General features: G+C 40.0%; 1 protein-coding gene across 2 annotated transcripts in view; it reads right to left on the reverse strand.

The window, feature by feature from the left end:
- CUNH4orf19 (chromosome unknown C4orf19 homolog) overlaps nucleotides 1-21,637 on the reverse strand; it is a 45,075-nt gene extending 23,438 nt beyond the window's left edge. Inside the window, exons 1-3 of one of the 2 annotated variants that reach the window (XM_032999292.2) lie at nucleotides 21,519-21,637; nucleotides 1,975-2,111; nucleotides 1,220-1,269 (exon numbers count right to left, since the gene is read on the reverse strand). The gene's annotated coding sequence lies outside the window, so the exon portion shown is untranslated. The remainder of the gene's footprint in view (nucleotides 1-1,219; nucleotides 1,270-1,974; nucleotides 2,112-21,518) is intronic. The other variant, XM_032999291.2, reaches the window with a different exon arrangement.
- Between the last annotated feature and the right edge of the window lie 1,004 nt (nucleotides 21,638-22,641).

The following is a 22,641-nucleotide window of genomic DNA, read 5'->3' on the forward strand; positions in this document are numbered from 1 at the left end:
TATAATAATTTTGAGGTTATTCTTTCAGTCTTTCCTGGATTCAAAAAGTTTTCCAAGACTTTTAATATATTTATCAGTATGTTAGTTCTTGAATTCTGTCATTACACTCCTCGTAAATACCAAACTTGTCACTAAAAACGTGAAGAACATAAGCAGGTAACTGAGATACCATGTACCAGTTAACATTTCACTGAACACTGCTTAACAATTCTTTGAGAGCTGACCAATCTCCCTGATTTGTGGAGAGCCTGATCTGTAACTGAAAAGGCACAGGTTATTTCCTGAGTGGTAAAATTAAGCTGAATAAAAGGGGAGGTCTTGATCCACAGCTGAAAATAGGCTGTAATTATCTGGAAGAGCTCAGTGGTCTTGCCAGTTTCTGGGTACATGGGCTGAACTTCCAGTTTGCACCTGTGTGAGCTGAATTTTGCTCATTTTGCCATAAATTGAAGGTGTCATAAACCTCTGGCATGTTAGATTGTAAAAGGTGATATATTCAAATATGTACAAGGGATTTCTGGAGAATTACCACCTTTCCATTAGCTAAGGCATCTTACAATAGCGCTGTCCATTTAGTTGATCTTGCATTCCATTATCACCTGCCCATTTGTGTCTAGATACAGGTTCTTAGCTATAGTTGTCTTTTAGTGAGGCCCCTTTGGGTCACTGTCGGAAAGAGATATTTTTATGTTCTGCTTGTTCCATGATGGCTACTTTCTATTGTAGATCATGATGGCTACTTTCTTCCTGGCAACTAGTGACCATGAGCTGTTTTAGATGGTGGTATTCTTGTTCTTAGCAGGCTTTCTGCTGCCTGCACTATGAATCACAACAAAATAAGTTTGTCTTATGTTTTATGAGTTGTCATACAGAATTATAAAATAATCTATTGAAAGGGAGCTCCACAGTTCATCTGGCCCAAACTTACAGTCTGTAGAGGTCAATATAGGTCTACAGCACGATATGAAACATATAACAACCAGAATTTGCTCATTAATGCATAGGAAGCTTTGATCTTTATTGGCAGTGTCTGCAGAAGCAGCATATGGCTCTGCTGGGCAGGTGTTGGGGCGTCAATATACTCTGTCTATGTTTGTATAGTTCTTTATTAGTAAAAATTTCCCAGAAGCTAAGGTGGAAGTTCAGCATCCGAAATTTTCCACTTCAGTAAAAGTTTCCTGTTCTCAGCTTGGGTGTTAAACGTGTTCTGATTGCTTACCTCTAGATTTCAGCCCAAAATGCTATCAATCTGTCTTCTGTTTAAAGAACCTAGAAGAAGAAAAGAACATACTGGTGTGTTGCTGTATATTGCTATTTGCATATATGAGTATGTGCTATGGCAATACAGAGACATTTATATGCCCTCTAGAAAAAGGTATTTGTGGCAATTTTCCCGAGTCTGTTGTTAAAAAGATAATTATTTGTTGCAGTAGGTTACACTGTTTCTCAAGTACTGCTTTCTCATTTTAAAGTTTTTGTCATCAGGACAAGTAATATAATGCCTAGATAAGGAATGTCTTATGAGTGGGGCCTTTTACAGCTCCATCCTGCAAACTGCTTGGACACAGAGATGTTCAGGTACCCAATTCCTGTAGACACTATTCAGTGAGCATTGAGAAACCATGACAGTCTAACAGACAGTACTCTGCATGGAGTAGCTTCATTTTCTTTCTTTGTAGAAATTGAGGATATGCAGCTTTTCATATGATCAGAATCTGAGAAATCAACCTACCCAGATGCTTAAAAATTAATTAAGGGGAGGGAGTGAGCAAAACCAGCTCCTGATTCCTGCAACTGTCAGTGTCCATAAATCATCAGCTCTGTTTTTCCTTTTGAAGCAGGACAAGAGCATGAATTTAATTAATGGGTTTGACTTTCTCTGGAAACACACAGTAGAGAAATCGCCCTACCCACACCTTTCACAGATGCTGTAAACATACAAATGTTATTGTGTATTTACTCATGAATGCTTACCAGCATCATTGTGCTAGATACAGTTGAATGCCTCAGGCAGGTGGCAAGCCAGTGACTGCAACAAATCCTTGCTCTTTGGGCAACCACATCAGAGCCACAAAGGAGCAGCAGGTTAGCTCCGGTTTTCTTGGTTCCACCTAGAGTTTTGTTCAACACAGGCATTAATAATGGCTGGTACAGAAAACTCTAGGGGAAAACAAAAAGAGTGGTTTTTATCTGTTTTTCATGATAGGAAATTTAATTATAACATGGAAAAAAAAATCAAGTAGATTTATCCTGCCACTGTTTTTTTTTTTTTTTTTTTTTTTTAAAAAAAAGAGGAAAAAAGCTTATTCTTTTTAAAACTATCCCTGCAGTGGAACATCAGGAGTATCTCTGCATTGTTTGATTTTTCTTGTATTTTTAATTCCACCTTATGTGTTAAGAGAGACAGAAACTGTCAGGCTGGATCAGACCTCAGTCCATCTCTTTAGTCAGCATCAGATACCTCAGAAGAAATAGTGCAGCCACCACTTGGGGAGCTGGTATTATGTAATTTTTACATCACATCAAACATGGCTTAAGTCTCTGAGTTTGAAGACTTATATTCTCATAAGAATTTTAACTTCTTAAAACATATTTGATTTTGTCATGTTCACTGTTGTGATGCTGGATATTTTTGTTTTCTATGGAAATCTCATTGCACTCTTTGCCTTGGTAACAAATTTATAGCTAGCAATTGCCCAGACTAGTTATGCTGGTGGAAGAATGTTGCTTGCTCCATTCTGAACTAGTCCCTTTTTTGATCTGACTGAATGTTCCCTGGTATTTATATTATACGACAAGATGGTCTTACAATGCAGTGTAGGATTTCACTGTCTAGACATCTAGAGGACTTTGAAAAATGTATATTGAGAAAAGCAGCTGATTTTTTAGAAGAAGGACTTATTGAGAGCATTATTTGAGCTCTTCTATATGGATGGGTCTTTTTGGTTAGCATGGAAGTCTCTGAGATGTGGAGCTATCCTCTAAGTAAATTGGAAAACAGTGGTGCTTTATTCAAATACTGAAAAATAGGTTTGATAATACTGAAAAAATGTTTGAATGTTGCTTTATGTTGCCTGTGTTGTCTACAAGTGTGAGAGCATTCTGGAAACTTTAGGTGCAGAATGTCATCCACTCTCCTGACTGCTTGAGCCCTGTGATGTACTAACAGTATCAGTTCTAGCTCTTTTTTTTGTTTGTTTGTTGTGTAGAGATTTTGGCAGGACCTATCTGGGGATTTAAGGAGAATTGGGCCTCTAAATTTTAGAACAATATTACCAGATCTGTGGTGAGTGCATTTATGAATATTTATCTGCAACTTAAGATTCAGAGTGACTGTTAAGAGTGCAAGCTACTGCACATTTTAATCGGGCAAAGTCCTCAGACCTCTGTTCCTTTCTCTGTCATGCTCATATCCTGACAAGATCCATGATCCTTGCTTTTTAAAGACTCATGCCAAAACAAAAACATCCAAAACAAATATCAGTCAAAAAATGCTGCTTCTTCTCTAAGATTAAATATTTAAACACACTTATAGATGTACTGGCCAGACACTGGCACTGGTAATTCTGGGAAATATTCACAAAGAATGCCAGACACAGGGCGACTGGTGCGCTAGGTCTCTGTGTTTGTTATAAGATTTTTTCGTTTAACTGTAGAATAAATATTTTAGATTTCTCACCTATATATAACAGCTTTAGTCCAAAGACTTTAATAATTTAATAAATTCTTATTAAAGCTATACTTGGCAGCATTTTATCATGTAAAAAAACTTCATCAGCTGATTTCATTAGCACAGCTTTGTATAAAGGCTAGGATGCAAGTTCTGGGGTTTTACACTGGGATGGCTGAAAAAGTAAATCATCATCCCCAGCTGTTGGCCTCATCTCATTATTGAAGAAGGCCATTTTGAGCATAAGGAAGGTGGAAGAGGCTTAATTTCTTCTACTGTTTTTGACTAGGTTTCACAGCATGAATTAATGTGAACTGAAATTTATTGCAGTTTAGCCTTCATTGATGCATATTCTACCATGTCTTCTCCATGGCAGTGGGCCTTCCTCCATGGGGAAGAAACTTTTGTGGTCCTTAAGCTTGGTAAAAACTGGACCATGAATCAATTGTACTTGAGTGTTAGACTTAGCTCTGTGTTATTTTATTGCTTGATTGCTGAAGAATCTGACAAATTAAAGGCAGGGCATTATCTGCAAGTCATGCTCTGCTTTTACCTGTTCAACCTGTCTCTGCATTGTGTCAGGAGCTTCACTGGGATGCACTGGGGAAAAGGCTTGTTTTCAGCCTTTTTGTGCTGTACAGGAAAACACTGAGGCTCAGTGCCTGGCTGTAATGCTGTGGTGTTACTTAACAGTAAGAGGTGACTTACAGCTGGACTGAGCCAAGGACGTGCTGTAAGCCTGACCTCACACTATTTCCCTGATACTCCTCTCCCTGCAGCCCCTCTCTGCAGACCTGTTATGGATCTTTTCCTTGCTTACACTTACCAAGGAGCTTGTGCTGTCTATACTCTTACAACAAATCATGTATTTACTGGTGGAAGGGAAGGGACATGTGTGTGCTGTGAATGTCTTCTCCTTCCACTACCTTTTTCATTAAAACTGTCTGATGTGGCATGCACTAGCTGATGCGGGTGTATCCATGTGATTAGCCAGTCTTGACAGCTTTTATCTGGCTTGCAGCTATCTTGCTTAGGACCTGGCTCTGTAAGCAGTATCTCCAGACACCCAGTCATCTCCCAGTCTCTGACTATTTTCAGGCAGTGGTGACAAAGCAACATCATTTAGCTACAAAAACTGTGAAGGTTTCTGAAGAGCGTTACACATTGTCATAAACTCATAAGCTTTTCTGTTGGCAAAGAGCCATGGGAAACCACCTGTAGAAATGTGATTTCCCGCCATTCATGTTTTTGAGGATGTGGAAATGAATGACATTAAATCGTGGGCTATAATTTAGACAGTGAGAAGATTGCAGACTGATTCTGTAAGTAGAAAAATCCCCTGAGGAAACACATTACATCTATAATCTTGTCAGTTAGAAGATTAGCAATTCAGTCAAAAACTAATTTATATAAATGGCTTAACAGTAAAGATTGTGCTAATAGAGGTAAGAAATGTATTTTGCTGAAGGCTATGAAAATTGAGGAACTTAGAAGAACAGTATTTCTTTTTGAATAAATGTAGTAGCAAACTATTCTGAGCTATAATTAGTTGAACATGACTCTTCTATTGCAACATTTGAAATAATTGTCATTACATAGATATGTGGTTGAAAGAATCCTAATGTACTTAGCATTCGCTTACATATTTGGATAACATCTTTGTTGGAGACATGGACAGTGGGATTGAATGCACCCTCAGCAAGTTTGCTGACAACACCAAGCTGTGTGGGGCAGTCGACAAGCTGGAGGGCAGGGATGCCATCCAGAGGGACCTTGGCAGGCCTGAGAGGTGGGCTTGTGCAAACCTCATGAAGTTCAACAAGGCCAAGTGCAAGATCCTGCACATGGGTTGAGGGCAATCCCATGCACAAATACAGGCTGGGCGATGAGTGAAATAAGAACAGCCCTACAGAGAAAGACTTGGGGGTACTGGTGGATCAAAAACTGACTATGAGCCAGCAATATGCACTCGCAGACCAGAAAGCCAGCCATACCCTGGGCTGGATCAAGAGAGGTGTGGCCAGCAGGCCAAGGGAGGTGATTCTCCCCCTCTACTCAGCCCTTGTGAGAGCCCCCCTGGAGCACTGTGTCCAGCTTTGGGGCCCCCAGCATAGGAAGGACACAGACCTGTTTGGGTAGGTCCAGAGGAGGCCATGAAGATGATCAGGGGGCTGGAGCACCTCTCCTCTGAGGACAGAATGAGAAAGTTGGGTCTGTTCAGCCTGGAGAAGAGAAGGCTCTGGGGAGAACTTACAGTGGCCTTTCAGTACTTCAAGGGGGCTACAGGAAAGATGGGGAGGGACTCTTTATCAGGGAGTGTAGGGATAGGACAAGGGGTAACAGTTTTAAGATGGAAGAGGATAGATTTAGATGAGATATAAGGAAGAAATTATTTCCTATGAGGGAGGTGAGCCAGTGGCACAGGTTGCCCAGAGCAGCTGTGGCTGCCCCCTCCCTGGCAGGGTTCAAGGCCAGGCTGGATGGGGCTTTGAGCAACCTGGTCTGGTGGCAGGTGTCTCTGCCTATGGCAGGGGGCTGGAGCTGGATGGTCTTTAAGGTCCCTTCCAATCCAAACCGTTCTTTGATTCTATGATAACATTTACAGCCTTTAAGGCCCCAACATCAGAATGGGACTTGTTCATTATAGTTTATAATTGTGTGAATATTACACGGACGCAATTAAAGAATAAACCACTGTGGAATAGAGGTGCTTCAGACGACATTTTGAATATTCTATGCTAACAAACACAGGCTTGGGAGCACATTTTCCCCATCACTTTAGTTGTGTGCATATGTATGTATATATTCCTCTCTATATATATTCCCAATTGCTATGGTTAGTGTGTGGAAAGCTCTACACTATCAAAGTTAGTTTTTAATAGTGCACATTCCTCTAGTTAGAAAGATAAGAGAGTCACAGTAGCTGCTGCTTCTTTCTCCTGGTGTTGGTAGGGTACCTCCTCCTTTTAAAAATTAGTTTTTGTTGAGATTGTGCAGCCAGGTTTCTTCTTGTTTAGGAATTATGATATTGAGTGAACAAAAGGATGGGCCCTTACTTTATAGTTGGCGTACGTTTATGTAACTCATCTCACATCAGTAATCAGTGTAACCCATATATTCTCAAAATTAAATATATATGTTTTGCAATTTGTTATGAAATAGTTGCACCCACAGTGTGAACACCCCTGTCAAATCTAGGGGATGGGGGTTGCAGTCCAGGGAGTTTGGCTGACAGCTTCCTGGTATCTGCATCTCCCCTGGAGCACCTACTGCTGGAGAGCCAAGGCTGGAGCTGATGTCAGTGAGGTGAAGTGTTATTATGACATTTACTTGGGGCTTATTGCTTTTCTTGAAGTTGTTCAACTTGTTTGAAGGAGGTGTAAAGCTGTCCCCAAAGGCCAGAAAGCCCCATTGCTGAAGTAGTCAACAGGTCTACCCTTTTCTCCTGCTATCTGTTCAGGCAGCATGATGCATGAAACAGAACAAGACCAGATTGCAGTAGGGTAGATCCTCTGGGTGAGAAACTGGCATTTTTGATAAACCTTAATGTGCACATAAGGGCCTAAAAGGCACATGAAATCCCACTGAAGCTAGCTTCTCCTGGTCCATTTGAAAGTTCTAGCTTTAATGCTAGCAATATTTTAATCCTGCAGCCAAATAAAGGCTCAGGAAGGTGTATCAGCAGTGAGTCATCTGAGCAAAACAGGCAGTAGCAAAAATAAAGATTTTGAAAGTCTTCTCAGCAAAGCAAGCTGTAATAAAGAAGATTTTGCAAATGAAAACATTTCCCTAATGTGGTCTGTAATGCCCTTTCAAAGTGGGTGCAAAGGTGTTTCTCAGACAAGCTACTGCAATTCAGTTTGACTGACCTTCTCTTTCTGATACAGATTTCCACACTGATAGAATTTAACTTTCTTGAGATCATGTTATGGCCTGCATGGGACTTGAGTTACCGCACCATTAATTGACAGAGTTTAAATATAGAAAATGCTCCCTGAACGGTTGCCTTGTGTATATGCTCATCTGAGCTAAGAAAACTGAAAAATGACTTTTTTGATTTGGGTAGACGAAAGTTTTTAGAAGGAAAGTAAATGCTGTTGCAGCCCAGAGCAAATGCTAAGGGTGTGACTTAGGCAATTTATATACTTGTTCAATTAGAAGTGGAGGTTATAGGCCCACTCTTCTGTATTTATATCATTATCTTTGTGCTGACTGCTCACAGTGATATATTAAATGGTACAAACCTGTCACTAAACACCTATAAACTCAGTTGAGTGCATCACATCCCACAATTATCAGAATTAGTTATGCATTTAAAGCAGTTTTATCTAGAAATAGAGATTCTTACTGGGCATTTCTTCAGCAGCATCTGTTTTGATTTAACTTAATTAAAAGCTGCTTTAAAATGCATTGACGACATCAACATTTGGATAAGATTATGGAGTGATGGTTCTAGGTTCCAAGCCTTTGAAATAAACAAAAGTTCTTTTTGAAACATGAAATTACTTTTTCTCGCAACCTATTCCTTAGTTTAAAGTTGCTAATCCTGTGAGACTGACAGTCCAAGCATCTACTTAAGACTGAAGCCTTGTTTGCCCACAAAACCAGCACTGTTGTGAAGCAAGAGTAAACTAATCAAAATAAACCAATTTAAAATCAGTGCATCATTCTTATGTACGAAATTGTTTCAGTTTAACTATGCCAGTACAATGCCACACTTTTTTCTAGAGCTGTGCAATGCAGTGCACATTGGTCTTTCCATGAGCTGTTCTAAGCGATGGTTTTGCAACTGAAGACCACCACTGCAGCATTTAATACTGGCTGGATTCTCACATCTCCTGTGCAGAGAGGCCCCTTCAGTGCCCTGGTGTGACATTGGCTTCCTTGGGGTTTTCCAGGTATTGGTATTTACTTGAAATCTGCATATGCAGAATTGAAACCAAAGGGATAGTTTTAAATGGTGAGAGACATATCCTCACTGTTTGCAGTCTTTGATCACTTAATCTGTAAAGGTGGTCTCAAATTCAGGTATTTATTTTTCTGTTGTAGGTTTAACTTGACTAACTGGCATGATCTGTATGTATTCCCGGGGTTTAAGTAGACAGCACCAAGGTTATTGTTAATCAGTATTCCTTTTGATTTTGCACTAACAAAAGCTATGTATCATGATTTGAATGAGCTTTACTTAAATTCTGGAGTTGCTGAGGATGGTTAAATATGTAGCAAAAACTTCCTTTTTCTGCAATGTAATCAGATATGACTGATATCAGTCCTTTAGTCATGTGATCTGATTCTCACAATAGATGGTTCCCCAGCTTTGACAAAACTAAGCTTTTTAATGTTAAAATCAGTTAAAATTAATATCCTGGACCTCCATTATGCATCCCAAAACCAATATTGATGCAGTGCCTTTCTTTTACAGACCACCTTTAATTAAGGACCTAAGTGATCTATGGAAACTAGAAATTAGTATTATCCCAAATAATAAGGACTTTTCCACCCTCAGCTGTTTAAGTATTTTCACGCCCTAGTGGGAGAGACGTCTGTATGGACTGAGGATACCAGAGCCTGTAAGGGTCTGTGCTGTCTTTTGCACTGCAGTGTTCTAGGTCTTCTGTTGTTGTGATTCACCATACACACTTCCCAACATTTTCACATCTAGAGACATTCACGTTTATTTTATATATTTTTTCAAATGGCATGTGGTAATAAGGATGAGTGGGGAAGTCTGGTTTACAGAAGCCACAAAAAATGTAGCTTTTTTCTGGTTGAGAAAACACACATTTTTTTTTTTTTTTGTGGTTCCTTTTCTAAATTCTCTGTGAAAAGACCATTTCCCCCTTAACTTTATAGGATGATCTTTGTGGTGGTCTTTCCATTTGGGGTTCTTGTACCCCTGGAAAAAACATCAGGGCTTAGTTTTTGTGCTCCTTGTCATGCTGCCAGTTTGATATCCAAAGAGCAGAGCTGCTTTCCCAGTTTGGATCACAGTGCTGGTAAGATGAGATGGTGAAGGGACAGGAAAGTGGTTGAATTGCTGATGGAGACCCAGATAGCTGCTAGATTGCCTTGTTCATGTCAAAAAGACACCAGAATTAATTTCAGGTAGGATGGACTGGCAAATCTGCATAAAAATGTAGTCAGTGCTTTCCTAACCCTTCTGCTATCTGATCAAGTTTCAGTCTACACAGCTCATTGTAATGAGGTGAGGAAGGGGTCTGAAAGAATAAGATATATTTGTTCTTTACAGAAAGGAAGGCTTTTTCACACTGTAATATCTGGCATATTACCTCTTGAAATCCTTTAAATGTATCAAGCTTATATCTTTATTTTCTCTGTAGCAAAACTTTCTTCCAGCAAAAGTGGCATATGAGTGACTTGCTGTGTAGCTTCCTGTCACAACTGAATTTCTGTGATGCTGAACTGCTGCTGAGAGATGGCCCTTTTCTCACCTGTTCCTTGTGCCTTGCTGTATATATTCAAAAGGAAAAAATTTAATTTGAAGATTCACAATGAACAAAAGTCCTGAAAAAAAACCCCAGTCTGCTGTGGCTAGAGCTTGATTTGAGCCCGTAAGGTGAGAGCCTGTGAACCAGAGACCTTGGCACTGCTGAAACCATTGCATTGTTCTAAGACAGCTTGTGCGGAGGGTGTCTCGAAGGTGTCCCCTTGGGCACTGGCTCTGAGCACAGCATCTGGTGGCTCCCAGCAATGGGGGAAGAGGTTTTCCCCAGAGGTGAGAGGACAGAGGCAGCTCTGCTGATTTCCTCCTTTCTTCCTCTAACAAAGCAGTCTCCTTATTCAGGTGGTATTTAATAGTCAGAAACCAACAAGGGAGTCTGTAAAACAAACCTGCTGTTTCATTTGCAATGCCTGTGTTGTTGTGACATTGTCTTAAAACACCAGCCCTGATGTAGCCTGTGTGGGGAGAGGGGAGTGGAAACTCTTTGCTGTTATTGCCTCTGGAAAGGAATACATTACACATAATGTTGTACAAAAGAAACAAAGCTTGTCTAGCTCAAGCTATTTTGAGAGATCTCCTGTTTTGGTTTTTTTTTTTTTTTTTTTTTTTGGTTTGTTTGTTTGGTTTTTTTTTGGTTTTTTTTTTTTTTTTTCATTTATTACTTTGCCAGATAGCAGAAAGTTTTACAGACATGAAAGAAGTGTGGGAACTTGGGCTTAGGGAAGGGACGTCTCCAAAGGTAAAGCCTAAGTAGAAGGAAGCAGGTGGGAAACATTAATATTAGGGCAATTAGCTCTGTGGTTTGGGTGGAGCAATGATTGGGGAGGACAGTTTTGTGATTAAGATGCTTAACACCCACCAGTCTGTTTGTGGCTTTCCTCCTGGTGCTGCCTGCCTGTGCCCTCCGTTGCCTCAGCAGTGGCTGGGCTGCAGGAGTGGTCTGTGGGACACAGCTCCAGCCCAGCTCTGGCAGGAGCTGAGTACCACATCACAGCCGAACAAGTCACAAAGGCTCTACCTAGCTAGGTGGGATATTAGTGCCTGCTATTTACAAGATTTTGCCCTTCAAAATCTGTGTAGCTGTCTAAAGTCCTGTTACTGGGTTTGACAGCAGCATGCTGGTGGTGAGTACCCTTCTGTCTGACCAAGGCAGCTTGACAGCCATGTTATGCAAAGCAATTTAAGGTTCACAAAACTGGTGTTTTCTGGACCATGAAGAGTCCCTGCTGCTGTGGGTGAGCTCTGAGCCTACCTCGTGCATATGGCAGACACCAGAACCCACTGCTGTCAAAGCCACATGAGGCAGTGGCCACCACACATTATGTAATAATCTCCTGATGTCACCCATCACTTGGGATTTCAGGTACCTGTAGTTCAGTGCCTCCTAAATCCAAAGGAATTAAAATCCAGAGTGTTTATTTCTTGAGGATAGTTTTTTCTTTATGAATAAGCAAGATGGGATTGGGTTATGCTTCCTTATTCTCCCCAAAGTAAGCAGGTGCCAGAAGTCTGTAACAGTCTAGGTAATCGATAAATGTTCAAATAGACTATGTCTTATTAGGCATCTCTGTGACAGCCAGAGCAATGAGGTCTTTATCACTTCTGGTGTTTGTAGATGCTGCTGTAACACAAACAAGGAAATAATGCAAAAACCTGAAGGTAACTCAGAGGCACAAAGCACCTACAGCCTCTTTTTATATGGGGAAATCCTGCAGGAAGAGAGGGGGCAAGCCCCCTGAGGTATAATGGGAGTTGGGTAACTGCATGCTGTGAATAACAGACACCTCAGAATCTTCCAGGCATCTCACCTGGATGCTTCAGAAAGGCCATTCATGGAAAGCTTTGTGGTGATCAGTTGCAATCTTTGCTTCCATAAAGAGATCTTCTGGCCTCCTGGAAAGCAAAAGAAATGCCTGGAGAAGGAAGAAAGGTGAAGCCTACACTCTGTTTCAGGCATACCTTTATTACTAGGCCTTTCAAAAGGGCTCATTGACACTAGTGCTAAGTCTTGGTTGTGTTGATTTTTGTTGGACTAGAAATACAGTGTTTCTTAGTGGGAGAAGAGTGTATTGGCTCACTGAGGAGAATATCTTCTTAAATCAGGCTTTTCCAGGATTTATGATGCTCTAGCCTTCATTTTCCACATAGGTGTGTTGTTTTTTTCCACGGGAGGAAAATAGCAAGAGATCTCTCTGTGTAGGAAGGTGACATAGGAGGAGGGTAAAGCTAGTTCTGTAAACAGGCTTGTTTCAAATACCACCCTAGAGAGAGAGACTGCAGATTTTTGGAAACTGGGATCCATGTGGTAGGTGGGAGGGGATATCTGCGCTATTGATTAATTCCAAACTGTGTGGGTTTTTTTGGCATAAATGAATGGCGTCTTTGCAAACTTAAGCTTTAATTTTCATTCTGTCAAATGAGCTGTGTGATGAGGAAGTTTTGAGGATGAAGGACTCTGGAATCTGCAGGGCTTGATGGAGTTAACTTTTCCATTTGCTTGGGAGAGCGAGTGTGGCTTCTCCTGAGTGGTAGTATATTTACACATGTAGTTTATTTTGCAGAGTTTCCAGAGTCTTATTCAAGAAACCCTGTATATCTTCTGGAGCAGAAGATGATTTTTTTATGATATCTTTGGATATTATTCTCCTTACCAGGGGTGCCACAGAGATGAGAAAATCCAAAACAACTTGAATAAACTACAAATCCTGAAGGGTAACAATAGAGACTTGCACAGATTGAGAAACAGAAGGACAAACCTAGAAAACAGGTGGCTCGGATTAGAGAATTTGTACCAGTGTCTAGGTGAGCTGTTCAACTGTGTTAGCATTGCACTGCACAGCGAGCGCTGTGGACAGAATATCGCAGGCTGTAAGAATGTGAGATAAAGTAGAATTGAACAGGCAAGAAAAAAACTCTGGTTTACTGAACAAAGAAATCTCAGTCTATGATTAACTTTATTTCATGTCCAGAGTAGAACATAGAAATCTAGGCTCTTTCATGGCATGATACTGAACAATACAAGCCCTATAGCACAGAGAGCATACCACTGCTGGATTATCTGTCCTAAACATGCTTTAGAGAAATTCAGTCAGGTTTACTTTATCCTAACAAATACTCATTTAAGGCAGCTGTTACAACAGTGCAAACCACAGATTTGCAATACGCCATGCTTCTGGGGCTCATCTCGAATACTGGCCTTATGAAACATTCTTTTTCAAGTTTCTCTTTTTGCATCAAGCTGGAACAATACAGAGAATGAAAAATAATTTCATAAGATTGGAAGAATCAATGGTTTACAGTCTTCAAAATCATGTGACAAAGGCAATTTAACATGTATGGCAACTTAAAAAGTTAAGGGAACTCAACAGGTTTGGGGGGAAAACATGAAACTTTAGCTCTTTGAAGGGCAAACAGAACCCACAGGGAAAAGTGTCCGTGTTGATTTTGTTGTTTCAAAGGAAATTTAGGTAGATACAGGAAAAAAAAAATGTGTCGTGTGTGGCTGGCAGACTGGAAAATCTTTTGGGAAGATTTGAAGTTATAACTGGATCTCCAACTTGGAATGTAAACAGAAGGAAAAGATATGGAAACCTGTTTATAAATAGCTTGAGTTTGCAAGAGTTACATCCTTGGTTTGTTACTGCTAGCCCAAAGTGAATCCTACACAGAGGAGTAGGTATGACCCACAAAACACATGCTAGAGATTCCTTGTTCAGCCAAAATGTGTATTTTCGTGGCAAGACTGAAAGAGAACATCATGAATTAACAACTCAGCCTCCTGCCCAAATTCATGGCTTCTAGCAGGTCTGAGAATCAGAAGGCTGTGCATAGGGCACAGTATTTGGGCTAAGGCATATACAGAGAAATGGAGTGGGAGAAGTAAATGTAAAGTCTGGAGAAAATATACTTGGTGCAGATGAGTCATTGGGTTTCAAAGAAAAATTTTACTTTGCTCATCTTAAACAAACAAACCTCAAACTAAAACTTTCTTTACCTGGTTGTCCTGTATGAAAAGAGTGGTAAAATCAATTTTATCACTTTCATCATTATTCCTTATCCTTGTTGCTTTTTAATTGGATCACAACATGAAATACAGGTAAGTAATATAGCTTGTGTTGGGACACCTGATGAAGATCCTTTCCTCAGCAGAAGAATTTTACATGTTGTGGGGGCAGAGTTGGTTTATTTTGTGAGAAAAATGGTAATATTGTTAGTTTTGCCAGATAGTAGTGGTCCACGGTTTGGATGAATGCCTAGCATATAGGGGCACCAAATGTTTAGAATCTGGTATTTCAGTGAATGGTAAGGCTGTGGTGTGCCTGGCTCAAGCAGTGATTTCTGAGATGGTCTTGTAGCCTGTGAGTAGGACTGCTTAGACCCAGTCACCTATGGGGATGTTTGAGAAGGATCAAATACAAACACTAAAAATAGGAATCCTTCTAAAACAGTATAAGCCATACAAATCAGTTTCTTTTTTGGGTTATATCTATATCAGCTCTCAGATCAGACATAGCCTGAAAGATATTAATACACCTGATGCATATCTTTTTCCTTCACTTTTTTTTTTTTTTTTTTTTTTTTTTTGTGGGGTGCAGTGTCTTTTCCCTCAGTTTCATTGCTCAAGGTGATCCCCCTACATGGTACTGCTTCTACATAACAAGTGTGGGAAACATACTAGAATGCATTTTTTACCTCATTGTTCCTGAACATTTCACATAAAGGATGCTTAGCAGAGAGTAGAAAAGCAGAGGATTATTTGGGCCATAGGTAGTTACAAAGTCACTGTGAAAGTGAATAACAAACCTTTTAAAAGAGAAATACAGAAAACACTAAAAGTCACACTCAAAAATCTTCAATAAAAAACTCCAATACCTTAATAAAGACCCTTTTATGTGATGTGACTTTTTCTCTTACATGAGTTCTTTTTGATTCAAAGGGTTTTTATTTTCTTTTAAATATAGCACTTAGGTTAATGTGTAAATCATAGAGATAATTTAATCTAGAGGTGTTTAGAGTGTGGGTGAACTCCTCCATTTGGTTATTTTAAACCAATTTCCTTCATAGACATTGAGTGATGATGGATGGCTAAGGGAATGATTAGACACAATGACTTTGTGAACAAGAGCAAAGAGTTTTTATGTTCTAATTACAGTAATTATTTCCCAGAATAAGGCAGATCCAAAGTATTGACCACTGCATTAAAAAGGTCCAAATGTGTCTAAAATATGGTATTGATGAGATAGCAGTGAAATACAGCTGCATTTCTGTTGTATTATTGAACTGCTTATCTTGGTTCCATTTGCAACCTTTTTCAATCTCTCAGTAGAACAATACTTGAAAGCTATAGGAAAGTATTTATTGCCTTAAAAGACTTAGTGTTGTCTGGCATCAAACCACTTTAGCAATTTTTTTTTTTTTTTTTTTTAATCTTTCTTAATCCTCTGCAAAAGAGTGGACTGTATTCACCAAAATTATCAATGAAAATTGCACTATTAAGTCTGACTTGGTGGACTGTTTTGACAGTGGAGTTACTCATGATGCTGTATGCTATCAACAGGCTGACATTTTCAGCAGAACTCCTTGTTCCAAAGTTTATGCCATGGCTATAAATGGTGTGTCTCAGGTAGCTCTATCATAAAGCAAATGCCTGTGTGTTAGAACTTTATTGGCCAGTCTGACATATTGCCCCACGACAAGAAAGTTATAGACACTGGTTTGACTTTTTAAAGGGTGTTAGTCTCTAGAGGCAGATTTGGCTCTTAGAGCATTTGTGAGATTTGTATTCAAATTCTGCCTCCTGCACAAAGCCATTGGGCTGATTTAGTTCCTTGCTTCTCAAACCTGGCCTTCCCCCACATGCGAAATGTGAGTAACAATATGTGCTCTGAGCTAAAGAGGCATTCTCTCCCTCTCTCCAGGGGGAAAGTCCAGCTGCATTGATTTTAGTGGTGGCACTGTAAAGCTTTATCATGGAAGATGGCAAAACAATGAAAGAAGGCTAAAGCTGTAGTTTGATGAATTCTGGGTGCTGGTATTGGCTGTGAAAGCAACAAGCTGGCCTTCCCCTAGCTTTTAATGTCCATTGGTAAATATGGACTAGCCTTTTAGCAACCTGTATGCATTCATCCAAACCAATAGAAAATATTCCCAAGTGATTTTAAATTAAAAAGAGATGTTAAGGACAGAAATTGGACATTGTACATGGCTGTAGCTTCTCAGGCCTCTGGAGGCCTTCAGTTCAGGGCTGATGACTATAGCTTTTGTTTCATTTATATTGCAAATGAAATCTTATGGTATTTTGGTCTTTATCCACGTTTGCCTCTGAAACGATGCCTGGCAGTTGAATCTGTATCTTTGCTGCACAGACATTGCCTATTCATTACTAATGTTCAGTGGAGGCATACATGTACGCTGACAACAGAAATGCAGGGCTGATATCAAGCCGTGCAACATCTGCTAAATTCACATGGGGAAAGGGAATACAAAAACAAATACACAAAGGGCACAGCTACTGAGATGGTAAATATTGTTTTTTCCATGCCACACCCAAACCAAGAATAGAGACAGAGGGGCCCTTAACAAAGCTTTATTCAGGTTCCTGACAGCTGACAGTAACTGCTTATTTTCCACTGGGCTGTAAGTGAACAAGACTGCCTACTTATTTCAAAAGCCTGCATCTGCCTGAGACTCACTCTTCTTTTACTATGAATAGATCAGAGGTGGAGGACAATAGCTCTGTGGAACTTTGTGGTGCTAAAAAATCATGTAAATGCAATTGCTATCATGCTTGCACACCATAAGAGGAGCAGGAGCTGATACCACTTTTTTGGAGGGAAAGAAACTGCCCATAATGCGTAGCAGTGTGGGTTTGCTAGCTGGGCAAGAGGAGGAGCAGGCAAGGGAGCCCAGGGGCTGGCTGCACTCCGGGAGCTGGCATGGTGGGCCTTGGGCAGGGCCCCCCCCATACTCCCCACTGGAGGAAGGAGTGCGCGGCCCAGAAGGGAGAGGAGGAAACTCTTAGGTGGCTGTGTCAGGGCATAGGTGGTGGTTTCTGCATCCTAGACTGTTGCACAAAGCTCAGGTGCTTAATGAGGGAGATAAAGCTGGGCACTCCCAAATCTACTGTTGATAGAACAGTGTTGTAAAGTGGCTGTGAGAGGAAGAGGGAAGGGAACGTAATAAATACAGCCCAGTCAATAGAGTCATTGCAGTTAATACAGTGCGGTGGATAGGCAGTTGGAGGAGGAACAGACCCAGAGCCTGACAGGTCCTTAGGACTGTGGGATTGTGGCTCCATATGGCTTATTTGGGACACTCACTGCCTCCTGCCTGAAAGCTGCCTTCAGAGACTTGGCATGGGAGTGTATTGTAAGAGGACATTAATTCCAGCCTGCCTGAGCAAGGTGCCTTAACATCCTGATGCACCTGTTGTGAGCACGGGAGATTGGGCAGAAGTGAAAGAACCCATTTTGATATGGTCTGGAGAGCTTCTGTCCAGGGCAGGCAAACCTGTACGGCTGCCACGCTGTCGTTGCTGCTGGCAGCAGTGTGCTGGGTAGCACTGGCACAGCTTGCATCGGGCTACTTCTTGTTCTCCTGGCTTCTGTTGAGGGTGTGAGGATCTGATACTATTCCCACCGGAGCCAGTATGAAAAGTTCCCAGGGTGGACTTCAGGTTGAAAGGGTTTTCAGTCACTGGGTGTGTGTTCTTCTTGACATGGGATACTCTTGTCCTTGTTACTTAGCTCTTTCAGAAATGCAGATTGACTGCTATAGCAAGGCATTGGACCGTGTTTAAATAAAATCAACTGCTCTTTAATAGAAATACACAACTATATTAGATAGTTGGGAAGTGATGCAAAGTTGAAACAGGACCAGTTGGTAACACCAAAAAAAGTAAGCCCCCAGGAGATGGCTTAATCCTCAGTATCCCAAATGGAAAAGTAACTTATGTGAATTAATAATAGAATATTCAACCAGAAATATTTTTCTAACCAGAAAGCATCTCTGGATTTGCATCTGTGGTTAAAGTGAAAAAATGGAAGTTAAATAAACTTGTATAAAAACTGCAAACAGAAATACGTCACACAAAAAAGAAAAGTTAGGCCTTTTATTTCCCTGCTTCCTGCTGTAAGTGATTAAATGTTTAGTTTCCAAACAATGTACTTGGCTCTTAATGAAATTTTAAAGTTCTTCCATATGTCTAAGTGAAAGTGACTCAGAGGATAGCTCACAGGAAAATTGCTGCTTTTTTTCCCCCCTTTCTAATAATCCCTTTTGACCTTTCTACCAAAATTAATTTATTTTATCCATTTTGATATCAAACTTCCAAGAAGTAAAACTACATTGTGCTTTATACCTATTCTTCTCAGCAATACATCCTGTTTGTCACAACTGTTCTGTAGCTCATCAAAAATCAAAGATTTTCCATGCTTTACTACCTGGCCATGAAGTTTCTGATACGATAGGTGCTAAATGAGGTGCTCATGGCTAAGGAGCAGTGGGGATTTGGCCTCCTGCTCTGCGTGAGCTGTGCCTTCCCCCTGACAACTTTGTTGTGTGGAAATCATGGGCATACTCTGCTGACAGGTTACTACACATAATGCTCAAATAAACAGGGTCTGAAAGAGGAATTGTAAGTTCCAAACAAATATTTATTACCTGACTACATTTCATCATGTTTCAGTGATTTGTGTATGTTGAGTGTTGTGTGTGTCCTCCCCCCTCCCTCCCAAGTCTTTTGTGAAACTGTATCAGTGGAAGATGTAGACAATGCTGAGGCCATGTTTAACTAGACACTGTGCAAACATAGCAAAAGACCATCCCTTCCTGAAAGACATGAAGAAAGGCTGTCCCTGGCTTTCATTCAGTAAAGCCTGAGAGCAAATACTTAAAGTAAGTTTGTTTCTTTGAGATCAAACAACTGTGTGGTTAGAGAAAGGCCTCAGTCCTCACAAATGTTTACCTTGCATGGTGACTGCTTTCAACCGAGCTTTCCAAGGAAGCCACAGATCCCTTCACTTTGCTCTCTTCCCACCTACCTAGAGCTGCACAAAAATCATCGAGTTGATGATTTTTAGTGTTAGCCTTAAATCTGGTACGTGTTTCCTGAGATTTGCAAGGCTTTTGGAAGATCTGGATTGGCTTTTGACCAATGCTTTTTTTTAGCTCTGGTTTTGGGGTAAAGAGAAAACTATTCCAAACTTCTGGTACTGTTTTCACTTTTATGTTTTCTTGACTTCCCTCAAAATCCAAGTGAAAAGAATCTCTCTTGGGTTTCCAATAATCTCAGTTTCCCTCTCTTTTCTTGTTTATGAGCAGGAATTATTTGATTTGTCCGTCCTCCCCATGAAACAACAGTACATTTGGCTCTATATTGATATGAGAAATCAAGAAAATAAGTTGGATTATTTAATTAGAAAATAGAAGTAATAATTAAAGCAGTGCCAATTCCTGTAATGAATGTAAAACTGTGGGTATAAAGAACATCTGATCTGCTAGAGAGGTAGACGGCAAATGCCTCACTTGTATTCCTTTCTTTAGGAAAGGAGTTACTGCTCCCTCTCATTCAATGACCAGTCTGTCTTCCTGGTCACAGAGTAACTTGAGTGTTTGTCCTACCTTTCACCCCACAAAGATACTTTGCGTAATTAACATTCAACAAATTTAACTACTGAGCTACTAAGTGCTGGTTTACCATGACACACCCAATTTGTACAAACATTTCTTAAAAGAGACTGGCCATGGCAGTCTGTTCCTAGCGTGTCAGCAGCAATGTTTCTCCTTAGTGAAAACCCGTGTAATAGGATGGCTGTTTGTTTGGGGGCTGGTATGGTCCTCTCACTCCCTTAAGATTTAGATTTAGCTTAGGAAATAAGTCCCTTATCTACAAGAGTTTCTAAATCGATTTTTATAAATAATTTAAATTCAAAGTTTAATTACTGTAAATTTAGAACAGTTCTTTTAAGGTGTAGAGGCTTCTTACTATATTTCCACCATTGCTGTTGTGAGCTCCTCTGCTGGGAGGCTAGGACTACAATTAGTTTGATAAAAAATGTTTTGCTGTCTCAGGCTGAACATACTAGGCCATACTAGGGTCTTGGCCCTTTTCTACGTTAGACCTACATCCTGAAAGTGAATTATGGTACTAATTTTTTTTAAGCACTAGTGGTAAACTTGTTTGGGCTCAGATTTTCTCAAATTTATTTTAAGTACTGGTAATGAGAAAAGACTTTTTTGTTGTTGTTGTTTTTGTTTTTCCAAAGAAATTTGAGAGTTTATTTGAAGCAAGGTGCTCTAGGTATTATTATTCTCCACTTCTTTTTGGTAGTGTGGTGGGAAGAAGGAAAAGAAATGAGTTTTATAGACTAAACTGAGGAAAAAAAGACATTGCTTGCAATCACCACCCAACCATTGTAGGAGTAAAACAATAATCACTGCTTGCTGCTTTTGTGCAGTGGGAATCCTCAGGGGGTGGAAAACTTATGATGCACTAGAGATCTTTTAGCAAATATAGATTCTGTAGCTCTATAGATTGTAGTCTCTAACTAAATTCCTATAAAGGGATTAAAATGCTGAGTATTTAGAACACTAAGAATAATTACAGTTTAAAGAAAAATGTTAATGAGAAAAAGATCTTTATGATAAAAATGCTAATGCTGTACCCTGAAAAAATCCTTCACAAGTCAAAAAAACCCCCAAACTGCAATATTGCCAGCAATTGTCAGTGAAACTTTATCACTCCATGTGAAAATGGATATGCTTTAATGTAATTTAAATTCTCGATTAACTGGGTTTTAACATACTTTCCCCTTACTCCCTATTTTGTAATTTTTTCTCCTTTTATGGAGCACTGTAATACTCCCCATCTGCATTTCATTTGCCTTTGTAAGATTTTTTTTTTTTAATGCACCAGATTCTAGGAGGGGAAATCAGAAATCATGTAAGTTCAGTGAGAAAGCCACATCCGTTAAAATACACTTTGATTGAAGTGACTGAAACAATGTGCATTTCATCGTATAAGTAAAGTCAGAAGAGTTCTAAATCCCTTAATTTAAGACATCAAAGACATTAGTTCCTCCTTCACCCCACATACTCTAACACAACCATTTAAATATCTAAGAAATCTTTAAAAATATTACTTTTTAAATAGATTTGACTTAAAAAATTATTTTGTTTGGATTTCCACTGAGCCAACTGTATTTCTAAGTATAAAACCAATTCTGACCCTTAACAGGTGGTACAAGTGAGATCAGGTATTTTCAGGATAAAACTGTTACATTATACTGAAAGCTAAAAAAGAAAGAGAGTGCAAAATATGCACTGTAAACAGTTTCTCTTGAAAGCACAATGTTGCGAGTTTAAAGGAAGAAGAACTTTTCCTACCTGTAGCTTTTATGCGGATCAGGAAGTGTAGCTTTTTTCTGATTACAATCTTCCATGGCTTAGCTTGGCTTCTGCATTTGAATGTTAAATATGTAAGAATGCCTTGTTTAGCTTGGGAGTTTGCATGACCTCTTAATGAGACACTGTAGTTAGTGTCATTGGGTATTAAGGCATCATGTGACTGCAGATGAAAATAAAATCCTTTAAAGTTTGCATTTAATACTTCCTAGAATCTGTAACCCTTTACCTGCAAGCTGGAGAAAAAACTTATAGAGCTCACTATTTTCAGGTCAGGGTTAGAAAAAGGAGAAGAGGAAGAACACATGCCAAATAATTCCTTTTCCTCTGAGACAGTCACTTACAATGACCACAACAAAGTCCGAGCCCGTCAGTGTATGAATGATGTAATTTCATATTTGTAAAATTAAATCTCCTCATGTCACAAACAGCGCTGGAAGGATTTGGCAGAAAGTTCCTGTTACATCAGGTAGTTTTGCCTAGCAGTGACGTTTACTCCCTACTGTTCTGGGTGATGCTTTATGGAGGAACTCTGCTCTAAGGTATATTTGCAGGCATCACATTATATTTACCTGTGAAAGCTCCTGACTTTCCTGGAATCATTTTGGTTTGGTGTTTCCAAGAGTGATAAGAGAGATGTGCTGCTACCACAATCCAGTTAGGAGAGTGTTCCCTGTGCAGGAGGAGAGATTTAATGTAGGCAATAGCTGAAAGCAGCTGGATCAGGTGTTTCCTAGCTGTAATCTCTAACGTGTATCGATGTACCTGGAAATGGTAAAAAACAAAACGAAACAACAAAAAAATCTCCTGGAAAGAACTGCATCTAACTGCATGTCTCACAGCTGCGGGGGGGAGGGTCCAAAGCAGAGCTAACAGCCTACTCGGTAGTACTTTGGAAATGTTCTACTAAATCCTTTGTTTGTGGTGTTAAGCCTCATGGGGGCAGTTATACAAGGCTCAGCTGCTGTACGAGTAAGTGTGCTGTTCTCACCCTAAAAATGCTGGATTTAGGGTGCCCTCCCTGCGTGTAAGGGATGTGCTGGAGTCCTGCTTGTCTTTCTCATGCAAAGTATCCTCCTAAAATCCAACTTCAGCAGCCGGCAGG

Source organism: Tyto alba, unplaced genomic scaffold, assembly GCF_018691265.1.
Source record: "Tyto alba isolate M040663 unplaced genomic scaffold, T.alba_DEE_v4.0 Super-Scaffold_6, whole genome shotgun sequence".
NCBI classification, from domain to species: domain Eukaryota; kingdom Metazoa; phylum Chordata; class Aves; order Strigiformes; family Tytonidae; genus Tyto; species Tyto alba.